At 47.2% G+C, this 20,154-nt stretch overlaps 1 protein-coding gene across 1 annotated transcript in view; it reads left to right on the top strand.

Annotated features, from left to right (window-relative positions):
- Nucleotides 1-20,154, top strand: part of LOC135037288 (histone H3-like centromeric protein cpar-1) — a 273,082-nt gene that overhangs the window by 179,856 nt on the left and 73,072 nt on the right. The window lies entirely within an intron of this gene.

Raw genomic sequence — 20,154 nt, 5'->3', positions numbered from 1 at the left:
TGTGTGTGTGTGTGTGTGTGTGTGTGTGCGCATGTAGGTGCTGCGTGGCTACCTTATTAAAGGGTATTTCACTCAGTGGGCTACTCCTATATTGCTGTACCTGAGGGAACTAAGTGTATCAGGTTTATTTCTGTATAATATAGGATTTTATCACAAGATATACTGGCTGTGTATTTTTACTTGTGATTCATAGTCACACTATATATCTCTTGAACTCCCGGTTGGTGCTTCACACTACACCGAGTGTTCTTGCTAGGTACAGTATGTTGCTGCTAAACTTTGTACCAAGTTGCCCTATATTGTGCACTTTGTTATGTCTGCTACACGTGGCAACGACGTTGGAGCTTCTCTCACACTGCGTGGTAGTAAGGCCGCAGACGTGATGGAGGATAATATGGCAGCTGAGAGTTCAGGTTCAGGGGGTTCCTCAATTCCCCAGAATTTCTGCTGTGTCATCTCAATCTGACGGTCCAGTGCATAAAAGCCCACGGGTGGCTGATCAACTGGAAGAAATCCTCCCTGGTTCTTGCTCGGAGCATGATACATCTGGGAGCAATATTGGACATGTAACACCCTGTGAAAGCATCTATGTAATGTAATGTATATATATATATATATATATATATATATATATGTATAGCAAATAAGGTATCGTTATACTGAAAAATGCATGTTATACTGGATGTATTAGAAAGGAACATACATTGATCCATGTAGATATATGTATATTGCCTCCCTAAGGGGTATGGGGGAACTGTGTTTGCCTGCGGGCAGGTGGAAGAGAGACAGCACGCGACTTTAGAGTTATGGGCCAGCTCGTGGGGAACAGCCACGAGCAGGCTCGATCCGGGTAACCTAGGAGAGCCTATAAAGAGGCTGGACGGGAGACCGTTGAGGCGGTTGCTGGGAACGAGAGGACGAGGAGAGTACAAGGACTGCAGCCCAGAGTTACCCTAAGGAGAAGTGCGACATTGTGGAGGCGGCTCGACCCTGGTCCTGGAGCTGAATCATCAGAAGATCGGTGCTCGAAGATATATCCCTTGGAAGCGGTAACGGCGGTGACGGGGAGTGGAGACCTCCGCTGACAGCTATTGCTGCAGGGACAGGGAAAGGCGACGCCAACACGCATGACCAGCAGTAGGTGACGCCCCCGGAGCGGAGAGTTATAGCCGGAGGCGGGGTTTCTCACTACCGAGACCCAGCAAGAAAGCCTCGGTGGGGAGACTGATCGAGAGAGAGCCATTCAGAAAAAATGCATCCTCGGTCTCAGTCACCGGCACAACGGTAACTTTGTACAGGTATTTACCACTGCACGTCCAGCACATAGGACCCGCACTAAGAGAAACGGAACATTGCATTCACCCTTTTTGTACCAGACTTCTGAATATGCTCCTAGGTTAAATCCTCCTCAAATCTTAAATAATTCAGGGAATTGATAGTCTTTTCCCAGCAGCTAATATTTGGCCGTAGAGACTGAGATATTTCCATTTACATCCCTTTACTCTTCCCATTACCCTGCTAAAGGACAAATAAAAAGTGACCTTTTTTCCAGCAAAACTGACAGGAAAGGACGAACAGGGAAACGCGGTACATTACTAAGTGACGCAGTAGGTACAATTGTCCCAACGCAATCTCAACCCCTGTTCCCCAAAGAACAATCGTTGACTCAATGCCTAGCCCGAAATACTAAATTTCTTACCGTCACGGATTTACATTCATTGGAATATTAGGGATAGAGCAGAATCCACGCAGCTACTTCCTCTCTTAATAAATCATATAATCCCATTGGAATACCAAAAAATAGGCAGTTTTCTTGGATTGTTTAATGCAAGGAGTACCTGGAAAATCTGCGGAGATAGTAAAAAGGGAGAAGATTGAAATTAAACAAAAAACCAATTTTATAGACTTTATCCAAACAACATAAGACAAACTGAGATAATTTAAAATAACAACGTAGCAGTTGAATTGTGCACCAACGAAAGAGAAGAGAGTACTCAGGGAATTTGGGACACATTTAATTTTGGTTAAAACAGTAGCTACCTATATAGTTAACGGCAACATTAGTGGCGGATTGGTTAATTGATTTAGTGTGACTGTAATGGTTCATTATCTTATATGTAAGATATGTTACACAATGTTTTGTTATCTATCATTATAAAGTGAATGTCAAACATGTTTACCTAACATTTTTTATGCACTAGGGAGAGTAGGTATAGCAAAGAGTTGTAATAATCTCAAATACCAGAGTTCCAGAATTAAATAAATCTTATTTTATTTAGCAACTTGATTGTGAACAGTTGAGATTGAGTTGTTCAGATTAATAATCCTACTATTGCAAATATCCACATTTATGTTCATTAGAAAGAACACTTATTATTAAAACTTTCTTAGAACATTTCTTCACTGATTGATGTGAAATTCTTGAAATACTCCGGAAATAGATTGGACCAAGAACAAACTGGAACATCAAAAGAAAAACAGGTAACGAGTAATTGGGAATAATATAGAAGTAGCAGAAATAGGACAACACAGATCTACGTAACCTAAGAGATACTGATTATTACATTTATTTGGCGTCTACGAACAGGATCTTTGTAAAATGTCGACTCCACAAACTCCTACGTCGACATCAGGCCGGAGACATCTACCAGCGTCTCCGGGAAGAGGAAATTGGACTACCGCATCGGCATCACCTATCACCATGCCGTACTATTTCGGGGCACCATGGTTGCCGACATATGCTGGAAATGTTCGTTCTGCGGGTTCAAGTACGCTTAAGGATTTCAAAGACAAGATGTATTCAATGTTTCGCCTATATCCCCTTAGCGAGAAACAGCGGATAGAGATCGTAATGGGACAACTGAAAGATCCTGCATTGCGTGAGGTGAAAGCTTGGGAGGATCATGAAAAAGAAACGGTAGAAGATATTTCTCTAACGTCCTAAGTGGATGCTGGGGACTCCGTAAGGACCATGGGGGATAGCGGCTCCGCAGGAGACTGGGCACATCTAAAGAAAGCTTTAGGACTAACTGGTGTGCACTGGCTCCTCCCCCTATGACCCTCCTCCAAGCCTCAGTTAGATTTCTGTGCCCGACGAGAAGGGTGCACACTAGGGGCTCTCCTGAGCTTCTTAGTGAAAGTTTTAGTTTAGGTTTGTTATTTTCAGTGAGACCTGCTGGCAACAGGCTCACTGCATCGAGGGACTAAGGGGAGAAGAAGCGAACTCACCTGCGTGCAGAGTGGATTGGGCTTCTTGGCTACTGGACATTAGCTCCAGAGGGACGATCACAGGCCCAGCCTGGATGGGTCCCGGAGCCGCGCCGCCGGCCCCCTTACAGAGCCAGAAGAGCGAAGAGGTCCGGAAAAATCGGCGGCAGAAGACGTTCCTGTCTTCAATAAGGTAGCGCACAGCACTGCAGCTGTGCGCCATTGCTCTCAGCACACTTCATACTCCGGTCACTGAGGGTGCAGGGCGCCGGGGGGGGGGGGGGCGCCCTGAGACGCAATAAAACATGATAAAAATACCTTACATGGCAAAAAAATACATCACATATAGCTCCTGGGCTATATGGATGCATTTAACCCCTGCTAGAATATACAGAAAAACGGGAGATAAGGCCGCCGAAAAGGGGGCGGAGCCTATCTCCTCAGCACACTGGCGCCATTTTCCCTCACAGCTCAGTTGGAGGGAAGCTCCTTGGCTCTTCCCTGCAGTCACTACACTACAGAAAGGGTTAAAAAAAGAGAGGGGGGCACTAATTAGGCGCAGTATTAAAACATACAGCAGCTATAAGGGGAAAAACACTTATATAAGGTTATCCCTGTATATATATATAGCGCTCTGGTGTGTACTGGCATACTCTCCCTCTGTCTCCCCAAAGGGCTAGTGGGGTCCTGTCCTCTGTCAGAGCATTCCCTGTGTGTGTGCTGTGTGTCGGTACGTTTGTGTCGACATGTATGAGGAGAAAAATGATGTAGAGACGGAGCAGAGTGTCTGTAACAGTGATGTCACCACCTAGGGGGTCGACACCTGAGTGGATGTACTGTTGAAAATTACGTGACAGTGTCAGCTCTGTATAAAACAACAGTGGTTGACATGAGACAGCCGGCTACTCAGCTTGTGCCTGTCCAGACGTCTCATAGGCCGTCAGGGGCTCTAAAGCGGCCGTTACCTCAGATGGCAGATACAGACACGGATACTGACTCCTGTGTCGACGGTGAAGAGACAACCGTGATTTCCAGTAGGGCCACACGTTACATGATTGAGACAATGGAAAATGTTTTATACATTTCTGATAATACGAGTACCACCAAAAAGGGGTATTATGTTCGGTGAGGGAAAAACTACCTGTAGTTTTCCTGAATCTGAGAAATAAAATGAGGTGTGTGATGATGCGTGGGTTTCCCCCCGATAACAATTGATAATTTCTTAAAAAGTATTGGCTGTATACCCTTTCCCGCCAGAGGTTAGGGTGCGTTGGGAAACACCCCCTAGGGGGGATAAGGCGCTCACACGCTTGTAAGAACAAGGGCTCTACCCTCTCATGAGATGGCCGCCCTTAAGGATCCTGCTGATAGAAAGCAGGTAGGTATCCAAAAATGTATTCACACACATACTGGTGTTATACTGCGACCAGCAATCGCCTCAGCCTGGAGGTGCAGTGCTGGGTTGGCATGGTCGGATTCCCTGACTGGAAATATTGATATCCTAGATAAGGATAGTATATTATTGCCTATAGAGCATTTAAAAGATGCATTTCTATATATGCATGATGCACAGCGGAATATTTGCCGACTGGCATCAAGTATAAGTGCGTTGTCCAATTCTACCAGTAAAATGGTCAGGTGATGCGGATTCCAAACGGCATTTGGAAGTATTGCCTTTGAAAGGGGACATTTGGGGTCGGTCTTTTAGACCTGGTGGCCACGGCAACAACTGGGAAATCCACGTTTGTACCGCAGGTCGCCTCTCAAAATAAGACGCCGTATTATCAGGCGCAGTCCTTTGTTGGCAAGCGGACAAAAGGTTCCTCTTTTCTGCTCGTGACAGAGGGAGAGGAAAAAGGCTGAAGAGATTACCCAGTTCCCAGGAACAGAAATCCTTTCCCGCCTCTGCAAAGCCCTCAGTATGACGCTAAGGCCTTACAAGCTCAGGCATGGTGGGGGCCCGTTCTCAATGAATTTCAGTGCGCAGTGGGCTCACTCGCAAGTAGACCCCTGGATCCTTCAGGTAATATCTCAAGGGTACATATTGAAATTCGAGACGTCTCCCCCTCGCCGTTTCCAAAAGTCGGCTTTACCGACGTCTCCCTCTGACAGGGAGGCAGTTTTGGAAGCCATTCACAAGCTGTATTCCCAGCAGGTGATAATCAAGGTACCCCTCCTGCAACAGGGAACGGGGTATTATTCCACACTATTGTGGTACCGAAGCCAGACGGCTCGGTGAGACCGATTCTAAATCTAAAATCTAAAATCTTTGAACACTTACATACAGAGGTTCAAATTCAAGATTGAGTCACTCAGAGCAGTGATTGCGAACCTGGAAGAAGGGGACTACATGATGTCTCGGGACATCAAGGATGCTTACCTTCATGTCAAAATTTACCCTTCTCACCAAGGGTACCTCAGGTTATGGTACAGAACTGTCACTATCAGTTCAGACGCTGCCGTAGGGATGGTCCACGGCACCCCGGGTCTTTACCAAGGTAATGGCCGAAATGATATCCCTTCGAAGGAAGGGAATTTTAGTTATCCCTTACTTGGACGATTCCCTGATAAGGGTAAGATCCAGGGAACAGTTGGAAGTCGGTGTAGCACTATCTCAGGTAGTGTTGCGGCAGCACGATTGGATTCTCAATATTCCAAAATCGCAGCTGGTTCCGACGACTTGTCTTCTGTTTCCTAGGGATGTTCCTGGACACAGTCCAGAAAAAAGGTGTTTCTCCCGGAAGAGAAAGCCAGGGAGTTATCCGAGCTAGTCAGGAACCTCCTAAAACCGAACCAAGTCTCAGTGCATCAATGCACAAGGGTTCTGGGTAAAAATGGTGGCTTCCTACGAAGCAATCCCATTCGTTAGATTCCACGCAAGAACTTTCCAGTGGAACCTACTGGACAAATGGTCCGGGTCGCATTTTCAGATGCATCAGCGGATAACCCTGTCACCAAGGACAAGGGTATCCATCATGTGGTGGTTGCAGAGTGCTCATCTTCTAGAGGGCCGCAGATTCGGCATTCAGGACTGGGTCCTGGTGACCACGGATGCCAGCCTGCGAGGCTGGGGAGCAGTCACACAGGGAAGGAATATCCAGGGCTTAGGGTCAAGCCTGGATACATCACTTCACATAAATATCCTGAAGCTAAGGGCCATTTACAATGCTCTAAGCTTAGCAAGACCTCTGCTTCAAGGTCAGCCGGTGTTGATCCAGTCGGACAACATCATGGCAGTCACCCACGTAAACAGACAGGGTGGCACAAGAAGCAGGAGGGCAATGGCAGAAGCTGCAGGGATTCTTCGCTGGGCGGAAAATCATGTGATAGCACTGTCAACAGTATTCATTCCGGGAGTGGACAACTGGGAAGCAGACTTCCTCAGCACGACCTCCACCCGGGAGAGTGGGGACTTCACCCAGAAGTCGTCCACATGATTAAAAAACTCGACAGGTATTGCGCCAGGTCAAGAGACCCTCAGGCAATAGTTGTAGACGCTCTGGTAACACCGTGGGTGTACCAGTCAGTGTATGTGTTCCCTCCTCTGCCTCTCATACCCAAGGTACTGAGATTGATAAGATGGAGAGGAGAAAGCACTATATTCGTGGCTCCGGATTGGCCAAGAAGGACTTGGTAACCGGAACTTCAAGAGATGCTCATGGAGGATCCGTGGCCTCTACCTCTAAGAAGGGACCTGCTCCAGCAAGGACCCTGTCTGTTCCAAGACTTACCGCGGCTGCGTTTGACGGCATGGCGGTTGAACGCCGGATCCTGAAGGAAAAAAGGCATTCCGGATGAAGTCATCCCTATCCTGATCAAAGCCAGGAAGGATGTAACCGCAAAAACATTATCACCGCAATTGGCGAAAATATGTTGCGTGGTGCGAGGCCAGTAAGGCCCGACGGAGGAAATTCAACTGGGTCGATTCCTACATTTCCTGCAAACAGGAGTGTCTATGGGCCTGAAATTGGGGTCCATTAAGGTTCAAATTTCAGCCCTGTCAATTTTCTTCCAAAAAGAACTAGCTTCAGTCCCTGAAGTTCAGACGTTTGTATAAGGGGTACTGCATATACAGCCTCCTTTTGTGCCTCCAGTGGCACTTTGGGATCTCAATGTAGTTTTGGGTTCCAAAAGTCACATTGGTTTGAACCACTTAAATCTGTGGAGTTAAAATATCTCACATGGAAAGTGGTCATGCTGTTGGCCCTGGCCTGGGCCAGGCGCGTGTCAGAATTGGCGGCTTTATCCTGAAAAAGCCCTTATCTGATGTTCCTTTCGGACAGGGCGGAATTGAGGACTCGTCCTCAGTTTCTCCCCAAGGTGGTTTCAGCGTCTCACCTGAACCAACCTATTGGTGGTGCCTGCGGCTACTAGGGACTTGGAGGCCTCCAAGTTGCTAGACGTTGTCAGTGCCCTGAAAATATATGTTTCTAGGACGGCTGGAGTCAGGAAATCTGACTCGCTGTTTATCCTGTGTGCACCCAACAAGCTGGGTGCTCCTGCTTCTAAGCAGACTATTGCTCGCTGGATTTGTAGTACAATTCAGCTTGCACATTCTGTGGCAGGCCTGCCACAGCCAAAAATCTGTAAATGCCCACTCCACAAGGAAGGTGGGCTCATCTTGGGCGGCTGCCCGAGGGGTCTCGGCTTTACAACTTTGCCGAGCAGCTACTTGGTCAGGAGCAAATACGTTTGTAAAATTCTACAAAATTGATATCCTGGCTGAGGAGGACCTGGAGTTCTCTCATTTGGTGCTGCAGAGTCATCCGCACTCTCCCGCCCGTTTGGGAGCTTTAGTATAATCCCCATGGTCCTTACGGAGTCCCCAGCATCCACTTAGGACGTTAGAGAAAATAAGAATTTACTTACCGATAATTCTATTTCTCATAGTCCGTAGTGGATGCTGGGCGCCCATCCCAAGTGCGGATTGTCTGCAATACTTGTACATAGTTATTGTTACAAAAATCGGGTTATTATTGTTGTGAGCCATCTTTCAGAGGCTCCTCTGTTATCATGCTGTTAACTGGGTTCAGATCACAGGTTATACGGTGTGATTGGTGTGGCTGGTATGAGTCTTACCCGGGATTCAAAATCCTTCCTTATTGTGTACGCTCGTCCGGGCACAGTATCCTAACTGAGGCTTGGAGGAGGGTCATAGGGGGAGGAGCCAGTGCACACCAGTTAGTCCTAAAGCTTTCTTTAGATGTGCCCAGTCTCCTGCGGAGCCGCTATCCCCCATGGTCCTTACGGAGTCCCCAGCATCCACTACGGACTATGAGAAATAGAATTATCGGTAAGTAAATTCTTATTTTTCAAGAAGTTAACAAATAGTTTTGATGCTAAAACAGTAGCAGAATGGAAAAGTCATCTTTATGCGAGAAAACAACACGCCAATGAATCCCTGCGAGAATTTGCCCTTGGCCTTCAAGAAGCGATGAAGGCAGTTAAAAACCTTGACGCCCGAGAGATCGAACAAGCCGATGAGACGTTGATTAACCTCTTCGTAGAAGGAGCACAAGGAGAAGCCGTTAGATCACAATTGAGAATGTGGAGACGGCAACAACCAAACTGTTCGTTCTCTGAATTTAAAGAGGCCATCTTTCAGATCATGGGGCTAAATCAGAGCGATAGTGTGGAGGGCGATGTGTTTTCCGAAAAACTCGATGAGGAAAACCCTCAGGAAGTCAAACTGTGCACTAGACTGGAAACTCTGAAACAAAAAGGAACCGTTTCACAACAGGCTCAGGCTCCTTTAGGGAACGATCCTATAAGCATGCTAGGTAGTAAACTCACAGAACTTACGCTAAACCTGGCTCGGATGGATCAAAGGCTAGACGAAATGAGCCGTACGCAGAATGATAATCTGCAAAGAGAGTGGCGCCAAGGACGTGGTGGTAGGAATCGACCTCATTGGGACATCCCCGGGGAATCAAGTCTAAGACCGACTGATCAGTTTGATCCTCAAGGAAGACCGATTTGCCGAGGCTGCCAGCAAAGTGGACACATTGAGCGAAACTGTCCCAATGCTAATTTAAACAGAGACCCCGAGGCAAGGGACCGACCCTCGGGAGGAGAATCATTAACCGGTCCGTCGGCACAAGGGTGGTGGCCCAGGTATGTCAGCGAATGCCCCCATTTGAAGATCTGGATTAATGGGGTTGAAATAACAGCTCTCTTAGATACGGGTTCACAAGTGTCGACTATTCGGCTAACGGAGTTTCGTCAACATTGGGATGAGGCCGACATTGTAACACCACCAACTACCTGGCTACACCTATTAGCAAGCAACGGACAGCCAATTACTTATCAAGGCTACTAGGAACCGGACATGAGAATAGGTAAAGCCAAACTACTCAGACAAGGATGCCTCATTACCACCACCCATAATGAACATCTACCTCCAGTAATTTTGGGCATGAACATATTAAAAAATTGTCCAGATGAGTTAGTAGAAGCCCTTCGTGGTGAGATGAGGATTGCAACTTCTACAGAAAGAAGTCTTGCAACAGACAGTACGGTTGATCGAAAAACAGAAGTGTTTCGCCAACGTGCGGGAAGAGGTCGGAAAAGCCCGAATTACTGATCAACATCCAGTCCTGTTAAATCCCCGGTCTGAACATGTAGTGTGGTGCAAGACCCGGATTGGCCCTCTGGGTAGAGATTACGTGGCCTTAATAGAACCCTGTGACCCTAGCGGGCAACAACCGTTCGTAGTGGCCAGAACTTTGGCCAAAGTGAAACATGGCAGAATCCCAGTACGGATGCTGAATCCACATAATTACACTATCCGGCTGTACAGGCATTGCCCCGTGGCAAGGGTATTGCAAATAGATTTTCAGGATGTAGTGGTGCAAAATCTAACGACAGCTTCTACAGAAACGATTTCAGAAGAACAACAGAAGAATAACAACGGGGTGCCCTGGTGGGCTGATATCCAGATTGGTGACGAGAACACCCCAAACCACCAGATGGAAGGAGTCCTCCAGGTACTGCGGCAACATGCCGGAGTATTCAGCCAATATCCGGCCGATTTCGGAAAGGCAGAAAGAGTGTTTCATCATATTTCTACAGGGACGACTCCTCCGATTAAGGAACGACACCGACCTTTACCCCCTGCGATGTATCAACCGGTACGGAGTATGATAGCGGAAATGAAGGAAGCCGGTGTTATCCGGGAAAGTCATAGCCCATGGGCGGCCCCGGTAGTGATAGTAAAAAAAAAGGATGGAAGTCTTCGTTTCTGTGTCGATTATCGTAAACTAAATGCCGCAACACACAAAGACGCATATCCACTCCCGCGAATCGAAGAGTCCTTAACGGCCTTGAAAACGGCTGCCTTTTTCTCAACCTTGGATCTCACCAGTGGGTACTGGCAAATTCAAATGGCTCCTGAAGATAGAGAGAAGACCGCTTTCACGACCCCGATGGGTTTGTTTGAATTTGACAGGATGCCGTTTGGACTCTGCAATGCTCCAGCCACATTTCAACGACTAATGGAACATTGTCTTGGTCACCACAATTTTGAGACAGTCCTATTATACCTCGATGATGTGATCATTTTCTCCAAGAGTTATGAAGAACACTTACGGCATCTGGAGGAGGTATTCGAATTATTGGCCCGGGCCGGACTGAAACTCAAACCGGCGAAATGCCATTTACTCAAGCCCAAAGTGCAATACCTCGGTCACGTGGTTAGCGCCGAAGGAGTAAGACCGGACCCGGAGAAGATTAACGTCGTGCAAACTTGACCCACACCCAAAACGGTTAGGGACCTCCGAAGTTTTCTTGGATTTGTTGGCTACTACCGACGTTTTGTTGAAAATTTTGCCAAAGTAGCAACACCATTACATGAGCTTCTAAGGGGCAAGACAGGCATTGAAAGACGAGGCGCATCTTCCGTTGATTGGAGGCCGGAACATCAACAAGCTCCCGTACTTGCCTATCCTGTGTCACAATCCTGACTGTAGGTTTATATTTGGTGACTTACCCCTGCCATCTGTCCTGGATCCTGTGTCTTTTCACTCACGGAGTTAAACAGCTTGTCAGCACTATGAGTTTTCCTGAGTTCTCTGCCTGAGAGGTAATCAGCTCCACCTGTGGTGATCTCCTGTGTGAGGCTGAATTCAGTAATCTAAAAGCAAGCATCCTGTGTTTTGCAGAAGTCCAGGCTTCAGTGTTCTCTTGGCCTGCTAGGCCTCATTCTACATCACAGCCTTGGCTAGAGTAGTCACATGACAGTGACATCACCTAATCCTGCCCACCAATCATCAAGGACCAGGAAGTATAAATCAGGAGGCTGAGTTGGAATCTGGGCCAGTTCCTTGTGTCACATACAGCCTTGTGTGGGTCTTAAGCTGAGCTCCCTAAAGGTAACCTTTGTACCTAAGTTCCTGTGGAAACTCTGTTCCCTTGTTACCGTTTGGTTTATTTGTGTGTTGCCATTTGATTTCACCATTTCCCTGAGTCTCAATGTAAAGGTACAGCTGCAATGTTTCGTCTTAAAGGCACAGTACTGAATTCCGTGTTCTCCACTGAAAACCACAGCTGTCGTGTTTCAGTTTTACTACTGTTGTAGTTGGGATCTCCAGGGCTCAGTACCTCGTGCCTCAGCATCTCCGTGCTTCCAGCATCTCCGTGCCTCAGCACCTCCGTGCTTCCAGCACCTCAGTATCTCTGTGACTCAGCATCTCCGTGCCTCAGCACCTCAGTGCCTCAGCATCTCCGTGCCTCAGTGCCTCAGTACCTCCGTGCTTCCAGCACCTCAGTATCTCCGTGACTCAGCATCTCCGTGCCTCAGCATCTCCGTGCCTCAGTACCTCCGTGCTTCCAGCACCTCCGTGCTTCCAGCACCTCCGTGCCACAGCACCTCCGTGCCACAGCACCTCCGTGCTTCCAGCACCTCAGTATCTCTGTGACTCAGCATCTCCGTGACTCAGCACCTCAGTGCCTCAGCATCTCCGTGCCTCAGTGCCTCAGTACCTCCGTGCTTCCAGCACCTCCGTGCCACAGCACCTCCGTGCCTCAGCACCTCCGTGCCTCAGTACCTCCGTGCCTCAGTACCTCCGTGCTTCCAGCACCTCAGTATCTCCGTGCCTCAGCATCTCCGTGCCTCAGCACCTCAGTGCCTCAGCATCTCCGTGCCTCAGTGCCTCAGTACCTCCGTGCTTCCAGCACTTCCGTGCCACAGCATCTCCGTGCTTCCAGCACCTCCGTGCCTCAGCACCCCTACGCACCCCAGTGTCTCTACGCACCCCAGTGCCTCCACGCACCTCAGTGCCTCCACGCACCTCAGTGCCTCCACGCACCTCAGTGTCTCCAAGCACCTCAGTGTCTCCAAGCACCTCAGTGTCTCCAAGCACCTCAGTGTCCGCAAGCACCTCAGTGTCCGCAAGCACCTCAGTGTCTCCAAGCACCCCGTGCCCTTTAGCACAATTATACCTGGTATTCTTCACTGATTCATCAGTGCCTTTCCAGTTCTGTCTTTCAGGAGACCTTCAGCATGCCTCCTGTCTGCCGACCTAATCCTGCATGAGGAGAACCTAGATTCGGCCATCTCTGCTGCGGTTCCTCTTCCCAGTCACCGGAGGAAACCCAGAGTCCACAGCATTTCCAAACCAGGTCAGTGGTAGTATTCACATAATCCTCCAGTCGCCCGCACAGACTTCACTACACCGGGTTCACAAAAACCTCAGTCATGACATCCTGATTATGATAAACCATTCGAAGTGTACACAGATGCCAGTCACCGTGGGTTGGGAGCTGTATTGTCACAAAGGCAAGATGGCCGGGAGAGAGTCATTGCCTACGCGAGCAGAGGTCTCCGCAAGACAGAGCGTAATAGCGAAAATTATAGCACTTTCAAATTAGAATTGCTTGCGCTCGTCTGGGCGATTACCGAAAAATTCAAAGATTATTTAGCTGCCGCACCGTTTATTATCATGACAGATAATAATCCATTAGCTCATCTGTCCAATGCGCGGCTCGGGGCCCTGGAGCAGAGATGGGTATCTCGGCTTGCCAACTTCAATTACACGGTATCATACAGAAGCGGGAAATCCAATGGCAATGCGGACGCTCTATCCCGCCTACCCACTACAGAGCTTGCAGAAGAAATTTATGACGTGAATGAAGACATTGAAACTCCTGTATTTAAAGGCCGAAGAACCGAGGAGACAGTTATTTCAGGTCCGGTAATCGTCTCGGACAAACCATTGGGTGAGGAACACTTGTACCAAACACCCATCGTCGATTGGACGGAAATCCAACAACAAAGTCACATATTGAAAGAACTCGGGAGAATGATACGACAGCAATATGGGTTGAATAAAACCCAACGAGAAAAGGCTGATGTAGAGCTAGTGAAGTTATTAAGACACCGTTATCGTATTCAGTACAGACAGGGTCTCCTGGTACGTACTAGCCTCGATCCTAGTACCCATCAGAAAGTCAACCAGATTATCGTTCCTAGAGATCGGGCCAACATCTTATTAGACGCCTACCACAATAAATCCGGACACTTTGGCACACAAAAAACGGAGGCTATATTGAGGAAACTATATTTTTGGATAGGCATGAGGAGAGACGTCGAAGAATGGTGTAGAGATTGCGTACCATGCAATCTCAAAAGACATCCTGACCGTAATCAAAGAGATTATCTTCATCCTATCAAAAGTTATTATCCCCTACAGATAGTTGCCTTGGATCACGTAAAACTTGAACCCAGCAACAGCGGGTATCAGTATGCCTTGACTATGATAGATCATTATAGCAAATTTCTAGTGGTAGTGCCCGCTAAGGATACAACCGCAAAGACTACTACTGAGCTATTCTTAAAACATTTTGCCCGACCCTATGGATACCCCGACTGTATACTGACAGACCAGGGCTCTGCGTTTGAATCTCAACTTTTCCATGAGTTTTGTTCTTACTACGGATGCCGAAAGTCGAGAACCACTGCTTACCACCCGCAAGGGAATGGACTATGTGAGCGGGCGAATCAGACCATTATCGGAATGCTAAGAAGTATATCGAAAGAGGATCGAGCTAGGTGGCCGACTCTATTGCCAGAGCTCGTTTATCTATACAATAACACCGAACACTGTTCCACAGGATTTACTCCTCATTATCTCCTGTTCGGCAGACTGGGTAAATTACCTCAGGATCTAGAATTGACACATCCAATAAATCATTCTGAACACCCCAAAACAGACTGGGTCCGCGAACATCAACGGAGAATTAAAGCAGCTCATACCATTGTAGAAAAGAGAATGGAGTTAGTACACCAGCGTCAGGAAAGGAACTACAACGCGCACAACCGGTCCATACCTCTTAAAATCGGGGATTTAGTCTGGAGGAGAAAGAACCGTCGTTCTAGTAAGTTGGATCCTATGTGGGAAGTCCGTCCTTATGTAATAATCAGAATACCAGACCAAGAACATTATACTTACGAGATCCGTCGCGATCCAGAGGGCTCAGTAAGTGTTGTATCCCGTGACCAAATCAAACTTTATACTGCCAGAACCACTGGAGAAAGGTCAGACATGTCCGAAATGGAAGAGTTGACAAGCTCAGAGTGCATTCCATTAAATGATCCCGTTGAACTCTTGCTCTTTATGGGAAATTCAGCGACTCAACATTCGGACAGACGAGAAGTCAGAGGCGTAGATGAGAATGAATCCACCAAGGTTAACCGAGTACCTGAAAATACGGAAGATAAAACCAAAGGGGATACACCTATTTTATCAGTTCGAAGGTCAAAACGCGCCAACCAAGGTATGCTACCGTTGAGTTATCAAGACTAAAGTAGTTCCTTGACCGGCTATTGCCCTGAGTTAATACACGGGGTGGAACTGGGATAACCCAGCCACACCATATCCTCTATATCAGAATGTAGAGGCCACTTCAGCTGAGTGATAAACCAGTTGGAAAAATCGTTAGGAATAAGATAGAAGAATGCGTGGGGACACGCATATTTCCAACAGGGAAGAATGTAACACCCTGTGAAAGCATCTATGTAATGTAATGTGTATGTGTGTGTATATATATATATATATATATATATATATATGTATAGCAAATAAGGTATCGTTATACTGAAAAATGCATGTTATACTGGATGTATTAGAAAGGAACATACATTGATCCATGTAGATATATGTATATTGCCTCCCTAAGGGGTATGGGGGAACTGTGTTTGCCTGCGGCAGGTGGAAGAGAGACAGCACGCGACTTTAGAGTTATGGGCCAGCTCGTGGGGAACAGCCACGAGAAGGCTCGATCCGGGTAACCTAGGAGAGCCTATAAAGAGGCTGGACGGGAGACCGTTGAGGCGGTTGCTGGGAACGAGAGGACGAGGAGAGTACAAGGACTGCAGCCCAGAGTTACCGTAAGGAGAAGTGCGACATTGTGGAGGCGGCTCGACCCTGGTCCTGGAGCTGAATCATCAGAAGATCGGTGCTCGAAGATATATCCCTCGGAAGCGGTAACGGCGGTGACGGGGAGTGGAGACCTCCGCTGACAGCTATTGCTGCAGGGACAGGGAAAGGCGACGCCAACACGCATGACCAGCAGTAGGTGACGCCCCCGGAGCGGAGAGTTATAGCCGGAGGCGGGGTTTCTCACTACCGAGACCCAGCAAGAAAGCCTCGGTGGGGAGACTGATCGAGAGAGAGTCATTCAGAAAAAATGCATCCTCGGTCTCAGTCACCGGCACAACGGTAACTTTGTACAGGTATTTACCACTGCACGTCCAGCACATAGGACCCGCACTAAGAGAAACGGAACATTGCATTCACCCTTTTTGTACCAGACTTCTGAATATGCTCCAAGGTTAAATCCTCCTCAACTCTTAAATAATTCAGGGAATTGATAGTCTTTTCCCAGCAGCTAATATTTGGCCGTAGAGACTGAGATATTTCCATTTCCATCCCTTTACTCTTCCCATTACCCTGCTAAAGGACAAATAAAAAGTGACCTTTTTGCCAGCAAAACTGACAGGAAAGGACGAACAGGGAAACGCGGTACATTACTAAGTGACACAGTAGGTACAATTGTCCCAACGCAATCTCAACCCCTGTTCCCCAAAGAACAATCGTTGACTCAATGCCTAGCCCGAAATACTAAATTTCTTACCGTCACGGATTTACATTCATTGGAATATTAGGGATAGAGCAGAATCCACGCAGCTACTTCCTCTCTTAATAAGTCATATAATCCCATTGGAATACCAAAAAATTGGCAGTTTTCTTGGATTGTTTAATGCAAGGAGTACCTGGAAAATCTGCGGAGATAGTAAAACGGGAGAAGATTGAAATTAAACAAAAAACCAATTTTATAGACTTTATCCAAACAACATAAGACAAACTGAGATAATTTAAAATAACAACGTAGCAGTTGAATTGTGCACCAACGAAAGAGAAGAGAGTACTCAGGGAATTTGGGACACATTTAATTTTGGTTAAAACAGTAGCTACCTATATAGTTAACGGCAACATTAGTGGCGGATTGGTTAATTGATTTAGTGTGACTGTAATGGTTCATTATCTTATATGTAAGATATGTTACACAATGTTTTGTTATCTATCATTATAAAGTGAATGTCAAACATGTTTACCTAACATTTTTTATGCACTAGGGAGAGTAGGTATAGCAAAGAGTTGTAATAATCTCAAATACCAGAGTTCCAGAATTAAATAAATCTTATTTTATTTAGCAACTTGATTGTGAACAGTTGAGATTGAGTTGTTCAGATTAATAATCCTACTATTGCAAATATCCACATTTATGTTCATTAGAAAGAACACTTATTATTAAAACTTTCTTAGAACATTTCTTCACTGATTGATGTGAAATTCTTGAAATACTCCGGAAATAGATTGGACCAAGAACAAACTGGAACATCAAAAGAAAAACAGGTAACGAGTAATTGGGAATAATATAGAAGAAGTAGCAGAAATAGGACAACACAGATCTACGTAACCTAAGAGATACTGATTATTACAGACACTCACAACCAACGGTTGTTCCTGTCTCAGCAGAAATTCCTGAAACTTCAGAACACGATTCGATGCTTCCTATCTCGTCCGCAAGTGGCGATACATTCGGCAATGCTATTGCTGGGTCTCTTGGTGTCGGCTTTAGACACCGGATCAGATCTCACATAATCTCATTGTCTCCGGGGGTCCACCTGCAGTGGCGCACCCAGGGGGGGTTTCCGAGTACCCAGAAACCCCCCTCCACTAAAAAAAAAAAAAATTTTTTTTTTTAGCTGCATGAGTATTATTAATGACTGTCTAGCGTCCTCTGCAGCACGTCTTCCTGGTGGCACTTGCAAGTGCAATAAAAGTTTACTTTATTTTAATTATAGTACATATATATCCATGTGCCTACATATATACACATGTATATACATACATACATATAAAAACACACACACACACACACACACACACACACACACACACACACACATATGATATATATATATATATATACATGTGTATATATATGTGTACTGTATGTGTGTGTATATATATATATATATATATATATATATATATATATATGTGTGCATGTTTAATATGCTATGTATATGTGTATATGGGTTCACTACGATCTCCCGGCGGCCGGCCTCCCGGCGACCAGCATACCGGCGCCGGGAGGCCGGCCGCCGGCTTACCAACAGTGTGGCGAGCGCAAATGAGCCCCTTGCGGGCTCGCTGCGCTCGCCACGCTACGCGCGCCACACTATTTTATTCTCCCTCCAGGGGGGTCGTGGACCCCCACGGGGGAGAATAAGTGTCGGTATGCCGGTGGTCAGGCTCCCGGCGCCGGTATGCTGGTCGCCGGGAGCCCGACCGCCGGCATACTGAAGACCACCCGTGTATATGTATGTGTGTGTGTATGTATATATATATATATATATGTGTGTGTGTAGATATATGTATATATATATATATATATATGTGTAGATATATATATATATATATATATACACACAGACACACTAGTTTTACGGACCCAGCATATACTGGGCCACCTCAGTCCCCACCCCCGTGATTGGCTCCGCCCAGTTCTGGAAACCCCTCCATGCAAATCCTGTGTTTGCCACTGACCTGTTGCTGAGATTGTGGCTTCAGGACCAACGATTGAGCAGGTGCCATCCCTTCTGGATATCCAACTGGGTTCTTCTGACGACAGATGTCAGTCTTGAGAGGTTGGGGCGCGGTGTTTGAACAACCCTCTCTTCAGGGTCGGTGGACCAAGGAGGAGTCTCTGCTCCCGATCCATTTTCTGGAACTGCGGGCAGTGTTCAACGCCCAGCATCTAATACAGAACAGACCTGTTTCAAGTACAGTCGGACAACGCCACCACGGGGGTGTACATAAATCATCAAGGTGGCACTCGAAGCCGCATGGCAATGAGGGAAGTAGCACGGATTCTTCAGTGGGCGGAGCGCCATCTGCTGGCCATATCCGCAGTGTTTATTCCGGGCGTCCTGAACTGGGAAGCAGACTATCTCAGTCGTCAAGACGTACATGCCGGCGAGTGGAGTCTCCATCCGGAGGTGTTTCAACTTCTCGTGGACACGTGGGGCCTTCCAGATGTGGATCTGATGACGTCTCGAAACAATCACAAGGTTCCGGTCTTCGGAGCAAAGACAAGGTATCCTCAAGCTGCTTTCGTGGACGCTCTGGCAATTCCATGGAACTTTCAGCTACCGTATGTGTTCCCTCTGGTGTCAGTCATGCCCAGTGTGATAAGGAAGTTCAAGCAAGAAGGCGGAACCCTGCTTCTGGTCACTCCAGCGTGGCCCAGACGGCATTGGTTCTCCGATCTCCTGGGTCTCTCGTGGAATCGTCCCCTTCTACTTCCACAACAACCAGATCTCCTCGTTCAGGGCCCTTGTGTTTACCAGGATTTGGCTCGGCTGGCTTTGACGGCATGGCTCTTGAAGCTTCCGTCTTGAGGGCCAAGGGTTTTTCTGAGGCGGTCGTTCAAACTATGTTGAAGGCCCGTATTGCCGGCTTCTGCTCGGGTTTACCATAGGGTCTTGAATGCTTACTTTACTTGGTGTGCGTCTCACAATCATGACGTTTTCAAGTTTAGTACGGCCAAGCTTTAGGCCTTTCTACAACAGGGCCTGGACTTAGGCCTGCGTCTGGCCTCCCTCAAGGTTCACATCTCTGCCTTGTCGGTTTGGTTTCAGAGAAAAATTGCTACCCTACCTGATGTACATACATTCACCCAGGGTGTGTTGCGGATTCAGCCTCCTTATGTGCCACCTGTGGCTCCTTGGGACTTGTCGTGGTTTTGGAGTCCTTGCAAGAGTCTCCGTTTGAGCCTCTTGCCTCTGCTGACCTTAAGTGGCTTTCCCTTAAGGTCCTATTCTTGCTAGCGATTGCTTCAGCTAGTAGGGTCTCGGACTTGGGTGCCTTATCCTGTAAGTCTCCCGATTTGATTTTTCACCGTGACCGGGCGGTTCTTCGAACGCGGCCAAGTAATTGACTTAAGGTGGTGTCTTCCTTCCACCTTAACCAGGAGATTATTTTTCCGGCCTTTAATTCTCCTGAGTTGTCTACCAAAGAGCGGTCTTTGGATGTGGTACAGGCTCTCCGTATCTATGTGAAGAGAACTTTCTCCACTCGGAAATCTGATTCACTTTTTGTAGTGTTTGTTTTTCACAAATGTGGGTGGCCTGCTTCCAAGCAGACTTTGGCCAGATGGATTAGAATAGTGATTGCACATGCTTATGTACAGGCTGGTCGTCTGGTTCCTGCTACCATCAAAGCCCATTCTACTCGGTCGGTTGGATCTTCTTGGGCGGTCCTCCGTGGTGCGACCCTGGAACAATTGTGCAAGGCGGCAACGTGGTTCTCAGGGAACACGTTTGTAAGGTTCTATGCCTTCGATACCGCCGCTTCCCAGGATGCTTCCTTTTGACGCCGG

The sequence above is a fragment of the Pseudophryne corroboree genome, chromosome 1, assembly GCF_028390025.1.
Source record: "Pseudophryne corroboree isolate aPseCor3 chromosome 1, aPseCor3.hap2, whole genome shotgun sequence".
Lineage (NCBI taxonomy): Eukaryota > Metazoa > Chordata > Amphibia > Anura > Myobatrachidae > Pseudophryne > Pseudophryne corroboree.
The sequence above is the reverse complement of the archived record's forward strand: the minus strand, read 5'-3'. Positions and strand labels throughout refer to the sequence as shown.